The sequence below is a fragment of the Myotis lucifugus genome, unplaced genomic scaffold (genome assembly GCF_000147115.1).
Source record: "Myotis lucifugus unplaced genomic scaffold, Myoluc2.0 scaffold_14, whole genome shotgun sequence".
NCBI classification, from domain to species: domain Eukaryota; kingdom Metazoa; phylum Chordata; class Mammalia; order Chiroptera; family Vespertilionidae; genus Myotis; species Myotis lucifugus.
In genome coordinates, this window is record NW_005871062.1 from 1,570,941 (window position 1) to 1,581,331 (window position 10,391).

Genomic DNA, 10,391 nt, shown 5'->3' on the forward strand with positions numbered 1-10,391 from the left:
TACACTGGGGAGAGCATGGGGAACAAACGTGTTATCCTCTTCTGCCCACTCATCTGGAGGTGAGATGATGTAATACAGTGTTAGTTGTGCCACCTCCTATTATCTGCATGGCTTGGAGCCTGTTACCTAACCTTTGTGAACTCCTGAGGCAGACTAAGTATACACCTGTACAGAAAGCTTGTGGTGAAGACTGAGTGAATTAACAGCTATGAAACGCATAACAATACCTGACTCGAAGTAGGTACTGAAGCAGAACGTTTCCTTCCTCCCTATACTTCCTGGCCACATATGCCCTGAAAGGCAGTTAGTAGCCAATCAGGTTGGAAAGGACTTCAGTGATTTGAACCACCTTGGCAATAACCCCAATAAGTGACTACCCATACCCTGAATAAAGATTTCACCCATTTTATCTCCCAAAGAAATCTGTACCATAGGGGAGAGCTTGGATCACTAAGATTTTCTTAATATCCTTTCTAGATCCCCAAGAACCAATTCCCTTGTCTCCTGCCAGGACTTCATTATGACGACTAGATTCATGAACATCATCTGATGCCGCACTCACATCTTGTCTCTTACAATCAGAGTAAGGAGAGGCGCTGTGCCAAGGAGCATGGCTGGGCTCCAGCTCCCAAGTCTGATTCAGTGTGATCCTTGACCAGTCCTTTCCCTTTCTGGGTCACCGTTCCCTCGACTGTAAAAGGAAAGGCCAGATTTCTTTCCTCTCCCCCCTTTTATGAATACGCGAGTGAATTTTTGTTTCCCACAAAAGACTGACATCTTCATCAACTCTCAAGATCCCAGTCTTTGCTATAGCAGGAAGAAACCACAGCATTTGACATTTACAAATTTTGTAGGTTCCTTTCAGTACTGAAAACCAAAAACTCTAACACCTTGTTTCTAAACTTGGGGGGTTCTGGTCACTTCATGCACTTTCCTAATATAATTTCTCTTATATTGAAAATATTTTCCACAGTTCGAGGAAAAGAATCTGTATAATCATTAAGGGGGGAAAAATCAACAGATGTTTTGGCAGGGTCTCAAGACGAATTTCACAACACTTCTACGTAAATAGTCTCCCCACGCCCCCGTTCAGGTCCATGCTTTGGCAAAGGAGGCTGCGCCTTGGCGAAACCCAAGGTTTGGTGTCATGCTGAAGAAGTTTACACGTCTATCCTGTATTATTCCAAGGGTGACATCCGATGAAAGGGACATTCGCAGGGATGATGTTCCATGCAATGGCGCTAAATCAAATGATCTATAGAACATCTGATTGGCTTTTCCTTTACTAACTCTGAAAGCCAAACAAGGCACCAGGCACCCAAGGCGGCGTCTTTGGGGCCAGGGCACTTCACTCAACAGCGCGTTAAACACCTTCAGTTTAACTGCAAGTTAATCCATCGCTTGGAGAACTCGGCATACCCGCCCGTGTCCGCTGGAAGTTTTCCACCAGCCGCCACAGGGCCCAGCACGTCCCTCCCAGGTCCTCAGGGCCTGCAGCTGTGGTTGCAGCGGGGTGCGCCTGCCCCCCTCTTCGGCCTCCATCGGGCTCACCCACGACTGTGAGGCGGGGCTGTACGTGATCTCCTCAAGCTGCGAGGGGGTGGCCCCCACGCTAGGCACCTTCAGAACTGAATCCTGGCTCCTGCTGCCTACCGCTTCTTTCTCAGAGAAGAGGCCAAACCCCAGCGTCCTGCGGTCCATTCAAACCTCCCTCGCGGACTTCTGGGAAAGGCGCGGCTCCGCGCGTGCGCACTCTGCCGCCGAGTCGCGCGAGTTCCGCAGGCCGCCGCTGGGGGCGCTGCCGAGCGCAGATTCCGGCCTGGGCGGGGCCTCGGGAGAACTGCAATACCATAGCATTGCCCCAATAACCCTATGTGTTCATTTGAGCACTTAATGTACAACAGTGTTTTGGGCTGGTTTTCAAATTCACATATTGCTCTCGCTCTCAACTTCTAAAATACAATTAGCAAAAACTTTTGAACTTGGAGCAAATATTTACGTTATACAAAACAAAAACACTAAGACAACCAGTGAACAGCACAACCCACGCTATTTTCCTTTCTGAGTAAACAACTATTTCTTTGGAGATCTTTTCCCGTTTAAATTTTGTGGAACCAAGGATAAACTACGTAAAGTCTTCCAGCAATGACTTGTTCAAATATGTCCACTAGGGCAAGGGTAGCGAATAAAAATTTACATCTACGCACATAGTCCACCTTCCACTTGCTAAATTAAGCAGTTATTCATAATTCAAAGTCCCTTTCCATCTTCACCTCGAATATTTTCTCAAAATAGCTAACCTTAATTTGAGCTGCTTTCATTTGAATTTCTAATCCCTTAGAATGCTACCTGGTGGAAGGCACAGGACACTAGGGCACAAATAATCTAATTGGAGGATCCAGCCCGAGATGGTCTAACGCTTGCAGGACGAATCAAATTTAAGTTTACTCAAGAAACGGAGCCTTGGCCAGATAGCCAGTTGGTTAGAGCGTCATCCCGATATGCCAAGGTTGTGGTTTTAATACCCAGTCAGGACACATAAAAGAATCAACCAATGAATGCATAAATAAGTGGAACAACAAATTGATGTTTCTCTCTCTCTTCCTCCCTCTAAAAAAAATCGTCAATTAAAAAAAAATAAAACAAAAGAAAGAAACGGGTTAATAAATACCCTTTCTGGTCCCAGGCACCACCAGGGGAAATGGGTGGAGTCTGAGAGCTGTGGTTTCATTTCTTGGTTGTATAGGAGAATCTTCTATTCCTAGGATATAAAGTCAAACTATTGAGGAGAGAAACATCATGATTTGGCAACTTATTTTTAAACTAGGGGCCCAGGGCATGAATTCGTGCACCTTGAAAGGAACTGTGGGCCACAAGGCTGTGATGGGCACAGGGGCAGGTCTTGGCACATCCTCCTTGCCCCTGCCTGGCCCCTCCCACCACAGCCCTCAGTCGCCTGTCTGCCAGCAGCCCCACTCCTGCCACCGCTCCCATGCACTGACAGCGTCAATCCCACTCACATCCGCTGACAGTGTAGAGTGATTGGGGCCGGTGCCAGCAGCGGGTGTGAGCAGCAGCTTCAGGGCCCGATCACCCCTCAGGAGCAGGGGGAGGTGGAGAAGCCCTGAGGGGCCATTGGGGCCTGCAGCCGCTGCTCACACTTGCTGATGGCGCCAAATGATCGGGGTCGGCACTGGGCGCTGGCAGCAGGTGCGAGCGCCAGGTGGGACTGTGGCACATGGGAGCAAAGAATTTTCAGTAACCACCAGAGACTCGCCCATTGACAGTGACCAGCGCCCTGCCTTGGTCTGGCGCCCCTGCTCACCTGCTCCACCATCCTGCTGCAGCTGATGCCTGCCATGTTCCACGCTCTGCCGCCTGCTGCCAACGCCCACCATGTTCCGCCTGCACCCCCTGGTAATCAGCACACATCATAGCGACTGGTTGTTCGGTTGTTCCGCTGTTCTGTCTATTTGCATATTAGGGTTTTATATATATATAGATGGTTCAGAGGGGCAGAATGGGGGGGGGAGGGGGGATATATATTTGTGGGAAAGGAACAAATTTCTTCTACCTCAAGGTTCTTTTGGTTGGTCTAATAATCAAATAGACATGAGACAGATTAGCAAGAGAAAATAACTAAATTTAATACATACATATGAATGGGAACCCACATACATGAGAGTCAGACCGCACCTGAGGAGAGGTTCAGAGATAAAAAGGAAACACGGGTATAAGACATCTTGAGCTGGGGATGAGGTAAGGTGCCTCAAGGGACCACTGCAGGGTGGTAAGAATAGACACTTAGTAAATAGATATTTTCCCAGCCCATAGATGGGTCAAAAGAAGTTATCTCTGATAATCTCATGGGCAAGGTCTCTAATTCAAATTCTTCTAGGTAGTTTGGGGGGTAGGGTTAAGGGTGGGGGTAGAAGTTCCTCTTGAGCCTATGTCTAAAGTTGCTGTTAGCTCAAAACAATTGGCATAACACAGAGGCATATCTTGGGGTGACATGTTCTAGCCCCCCACATTTTTCAGGTATATATGTATATGGAGAGAAAGAGATAAAGCAAATGTGACAATATGGGAACAAGTGGTAAATCTAGGTTAATAGTATAGGCATGCTCATTGTATTATTTTTTTCAACTTTTCTGTAGGTTTGAAGTTTTTCAGAGAAAAATGTTGGGGGAGAAAGTACAGGAGTAAAGAGTCTCGCTGTCAGCTCCACCATGAGACGGCTCCCCATCGCACTTGCCAGTGAGGACCTGGAATCCCAGGGCTTTGCGAAGGAAACAGCTGGGTTACGAGGGACTGCTGTTTAAACAGCTTCCCAGTGGAGCCGGATTCCGCTAATTGTGGGATTATGTCAGGCCACAAAGGGTGGACAGATTCCAGTTTGTCTGGTACTGAGAAAAAAATAGGACCTATATCTCAGACAACCCTGATAAGGTACCTCCATGGATATGAGTAATGGTCAGACCCAGGGGATGAACCCAGGCTAAGAAAGCTGGACAATAGAAAGCCTGGAGCACCATGACAAGGAAATTCTTCCCCTGAATTGCCTTTTCCTATTGAGATAAGATAGTACACAATAAAACGCCGGGCTCAGATGTGCTGCCACCAATCCCAGCGGAGCCTCGTGCCTGGCGCTGCCAGCATCTGGGTGGTCTCTAGAGGGCTTGCTCTGGTCTGCTTTGACCCACAAATGGGTCAAAGTCATTGCCCTCAGACCCAGAAGGCCTGGCGGCAAGTCTTGATCCTACCACTCCCCAGCTGTGAGACTGATCGGGTTAGTCTTGCTCACTCAAATAAAGGGTACTCCTACCTGCCTTATTAATGGGCTGCAAACACTGAAAACAAACTATGAAAGGGCCTTTTCACCTCCTCAAGGCCATCGAGATATCAATTATTGCCGTTACTTCCTAGACACGAAGCAATTTATTTTGTAGCGACCCCATTTTGGGCTCTGTGTACATTTCTATTGGGCAGTTGTATGAGTAAGCCCTCTGAACTTCTGAGGAGGCAAGCTTGAGATGACTTTGAGCTGATGCTTCACTTCCTCCTGAGTAAGCACAGAGGCGGGGATGTTCCCCCTTTGTTGGACCTTACATGGGAAATAGATCCCCACTGGCACGTGGTGACTCACCCAGCTCTCCAGAGTGAGTCAGTATCCTCGCTGAGTGAGCACCGAAGGCCTCTGTGGGGTGCAGCAAGGGAGGGGAAGTGAACCTCCAGGCAGCCCAGGATGGTGGCCTTGGCCTTGCAGGGCAGTAGGGCAGAGCAGAGTGGACAGGGAACAACACCTCTGATTGGCCTTCAGGAGGAGAGGACTGAGCTAGTGGGTATGTATTCCAGAGACAAGGGAGGACTTTCCCTTTGCCCATCCAAGCTGCAATGGCTGCTGGGAGCTCTCTAATACCAGAGCTACTCCATCACCTCTCCTCTAAGATGTTTTAGGGAAGATGCCTCGTTGACCAGAGAATTGGATCAGAAATATGCCAGGGCTCCTCCAACCTTAAGAATCTGAGCTACTTTTGTCTAGCAATAAGTTTGGATTAACTCATTCTCTGCTTACTAGCCATGTAACCCTGGACATATTTATTAGCTGTGTGAGCCTTAGTCTTCCTGAGCTCTAAAATGAGATTATTAACACCCACCCTACTTATTTCATAGGATTGTTTGAAGCATCAACAGAGATAAGAAATGATTCTTGGCAAAAACATAAATGTTCTCACCTCTCTCTCAGTCCTCTGCCCGCAGCTCCAGGTGACCGGGTGAATGCCTGGAATGGCTGTCCCAGAGGTCAGAGCAAAGGTCACACGTGCTCAGGGTTAGCACTAAGTCAGGTTTCATGAGCCATCTCTGTTCATGGGTACCCCTTTGCCCTTTTTGTCTTCCCTTTCTCTCCACCTCTACTCCTCTCTTTTTCTTTTTCCTGATGCTCATTCTTCTAGCACTTTCTGAGCGGTTACTATGTCCCAGACACCCTGCTGGGCCAGGGGTGTGTGTAGATAACACCCAGTCCTGCCAGTTTGTCTTGCCTGATGTGGGGGGTGGGGGGGGGGACCCAGAGAAGGGACGAGGTGAGCAGTGCTCTCAGGGAGGTTCGTGCTGTGGGCTCTCAAGGGGGCAGCTCTTTGGCTGGGGCCAACCTGGAGGAGGGGAGGTCAGACAGTAGAAGTGCTCACTGACGAGGAGATGTTTCAGCCTGTCTTTGAAGAGCAGATCCTGGTTTTCCAAGTAGAGAAGGCAAGGAGAGGCTATGAACAACGGGCATAGAGTGAGTCCTGGGCCCGCGGGCTTTGCTTCTCTGCCCTAGTCCTCACCCAGGACCTCCCTCTAGTCAGCTCCCACGTGCAGCTTCTTTTTAAGCACGAGGATCTGAAAACCAGAGACAGTTTCTGGAAAGACTGCTGCCTGCTCATTGGGGCTGTAAACTATCACTGTGAAATAAAGGCAGCAATTCACAACCTTGGCTGCGTGCCAGAGTCTCGTGGTTTGTTTTTGGTTTTGTTCTCATTCAGATTTCCTGGCCTCACCCTTCATGGATTCTGACTCAGACTCGGCTCCTGAAATTGGTTCGATCTGCTTTCACCAATTTGGAGGTAGAAGTAGTGTCACACCATTGTTGGCTTTTCAGTTCCTCACTAAAGATTGCACACGTTTTATGAAGGAAACCCAGCATCCTCTGGTGAAGATTCCCATCTAGCTTTAGTTTTCTGAGAGCCCTAAAGGCTTTGAAGTTCCAAAAACTGAAGAAGCTGTGATGGGATTAAGTGGGATGAGTCTAGCCTCCGTTCCCAGAGGAGAGGAGGGACGATGAGCAGTCCACTATGCATCCTCCCTGTGCCTCACTCTCCTCATCTGTGAAATGGGAATAAAAACAGTTCTCACCTGATAAGATAGTGAAGCCTAAGAGAGCACAGAGAACATAATAGCACGCAAGCGCTCAGAGGATAATAGCTATTGTTACGGAGGCAGCAAGGCCTGCCTTATGGTTAGAAGTGTAGACTCTGGACCAGACTGCCTCCATCACAGCCTGGCAGCTACTCTACAACCTCTATGCCTCATTTTCCTTCTCTGTGCAATAGGGGTGATAATAAATCCCTCACAAAACTGTTATTAGCCCTGGCCAGTGTGGCTCAGTTGGTTAAGCATTGTCCCATACACTCAAAAGGTCACCAGTTCAATTTTCGGTCAGGGCACATACCCAGGTTGCAGTTCCATACCTAGTCGGGGTGTGTGTGGGAGGCAACTGATCGATGTTTCTCTCTCTCTCTCCCCCTCTCCCTCCCTCTCTCTCTAAAATCAATAAAAACATATATATTTTTTTAAAAGGCCTTGGCCCCTATGCTCAGTGGTTAGAGCATCAGCCTGAACACCAAAGAGTGGCTAATTTGATTCCTGGTCAAGGACACATACCTGGGTTGTAGGCTCAATCCCCGCCCCGGTTAGGGCACCTGCGGGAGGCAACCAATCGATATCTCTCTCTCTCTCTCTCTCTCTCTCTCTCTCTCTCTCTCCCTCTTCCCTTCCACTCTCTCTAAAAATCAATGGAAAAAATATCCTCATCCAAGTATTAGAGAGCTCCCAGCAGCCACTGCAGCTTGGATGGACAAGTAGAGAGAGCTCACCAACTACTGAGTCACGGAATGGGATCCAGGGGAGGGTGTGAACAAAGTGGGCGGGGGGCTGCCCACACAGTCATGCCCAAGCAGGGAGTTATGAAAGGCAAGGGTGGCACCTCAGGTGAGATCAGACATGAGGGAATTGTCATCAGAAGCTGGAAACAAAATACAGTTCTCAAAGTTAAATCTCAAATCTCTTGCCAAATAATATGTCTCCTATCTGGCTATTGGGGCATATTTTCCGATGGAATAAAATGTATGTCCAAAGCAGGAATTCCAATATGAGGATTAATTTTAAAAATTAAAAAGAGCCCTAACCGGTTTGGCTCAGTGGATAGAGCGTCGGCCTGCGGACTGAAGGGTCCCAGGTTCAATTCTGGTCAAGGGCATGTACCTTGGTTGTGGGCACATCCCCAGTAGGAGGTGTACAGGAGGCAGCTGATCGATGTTTCTCTCTATCCCTCTCCCCTCCTCTCTGTAAAAAATCAATAAAATATATTTTAAAAAGTTAAAAAGAAAAACTGTTATTAAATGAATAAGTACAAGGCGCTACATCAATGATGCGCAAATAGCACCGAAGAAGTATTGGCAGTTATCTCTTCTGCTATGACCTCTCACTGCCTCCTGGTGTCACTGTGGGACACTGGTCCTACCCTGTCCTCAGCTAGTGGGCACCAGCTGTTTCTAGCAGCGTTTCAGGCCCAGCTGTGGCCCTTAGAGAAGGAACCACTGCTACCCCTTTGCTAACTGTGGCCAAGTATACCCCGACTTAGTTTCCTCAGCACTTCACCTATGCAGCCTCCACCCAGGACACCAGCTGGGCCTGCAACACCGAGTCAGCCCCAGTTCCAGCTCTACTAGTGGGTGGAGCCAGAATCTCCATTCTCCCACCTTCTTTCCCATAGAGACCCACTGGAAGGTCCACAGCTTCTCTTGGACCGTCTTGGAGCCTAAAGGGTCTGAGTACGTCTCTTTCCCAGTGAGGTTACTCTTTTAAAGGAAGTTCACAGGGCAAGTCCTGAGGGCCCCATACCCCACTTTTATATATATATTATTGATTTTTTTACAGAGAGGAAGGGAGAGGGATAGAGAGTTAGAAACATCGATGAGAGAGAAACATGGATCAGCTGCCTCCAGCACACTCCCTACTGGGGATGTGCCCGCAACCAAGGTACATGCCCTTGACCGGACTCGAACCTGGGACCCTTGAGTCCACAGGCTGACACTCTATCCACTGAGTCAAACCGGTTAGGGCCCCACACCCCACTTTGTTCAGAAGGCTGTCTGTCCTCTGTGGCCCCAAGTGATTGTCCCTCCTCAGGGAGAGTCCCCAAGAGGCGACCAGGTGCCAACACACACCCATTTGGTGGAACCACTATAGGCAATTCTAAGGCACTTTTTTGCTCCCTAGAGAAGAAGGGGGAAACCCACACACCTCATCTCTGCTTGGAAACCACATTAGGTATAATTTTTAAAAGCACATGCATGATTCTCATATGCAGCCACGATAGAGAATCACTGAAGTAAGAAGACTGAGACGTACTGGTTATTTAAATTCACCTGGGAGGTGGGAGGCTATGCGCTATTCCCTGGAGGCTGCCATTCCGAAGAACATCGTGATTCTAGAAAATTGGAGTTAAATTTGTCTTTAGAGATTAGCTGACTCAGTGATTCCCAAATTCAGTGTGCAAGAGAACCCTGGGTGGCCTGCTTATTATACATATTCTCAGTCCTGCCGGTGCTGGTGGACAAGCAGAGAGAGCTTACAAACTATTGAGTCACGGAATGGGATCCAGGGGAGGGTGTGAACAAAGTGGGCGGGGGGTGCCCACATAGTCATGCCCAAGCAGGGAGTTATGAAAGGCAAGGGTGGCACCTCAGGTGAGATCAGACATGAGGGAGTTGTCATCAGAAGCTGGAAACAAAATACAGTTCTCAAAGTTAAATCTCAAATCTCTTACCAAATAGTATGTCCCCTAGCTGGCTATTGGGGCATATTTTCCGATGGAATAAAATGTATGTCCAAAGCAGGAATTCCAATATGAGAGCTCTCCGTGGGAGCGGAGGCGAACCCCTGGGAATACAAGCCAGGAAGACAATTGCTGCCAATGGTCCGCAAGGAAAGCCTTGGGCTCCGATGACCTCATGGCTCTTTTCTGTCGCCAGTGACTGGACACTCCCTTCCCCTTTGCCCACCTCCACCCACAGGCATATCAGAGAGATGACCACATGAGCAGAGGGGAAAAGTGTTCCCCATCGATAACACAAATTCTCACGTGCTGCCGCCACCACCAGCCTCCTCTCCCCAAAGTCAGGTGATGTCAGGCTGAGCAAGCCTGAGGTCAGCGGGAGCTCTCTCTCCCAGGGATGCAGGGATTTTTGAAAGTTGCATAAGGGCAAACGCTTGATCATGCCTTGAATTCTTTGTGAAAAAAGAAACCTTTAGCTCTGGCAGCTCAAGTCACAATCACCCGTGGCTCGAGGCATGTGGTTTCTTTGAGCAGTGTTCATTGTGAGAGGTAAAAGAATATTTCCAGCCCTAGCTGGCTTGGCTTAGTGGATAGAGTGACAGCCTGTGGACTGAAGGGTCCTGGGTTCGATTCCAGTCAAGGGCACATGCCAGGGTTGCTGGCTCGATCCCCAGTGGGAGGCATGTAGGAGGCAGCCAATCAATGATTCTCATCATTGTTGTTTCTATCTTTCCCTCTCCTTCTCCCTTCCTCTCTGAAATCAATAAAAATAAAATAAAAAAAAAAGAATATC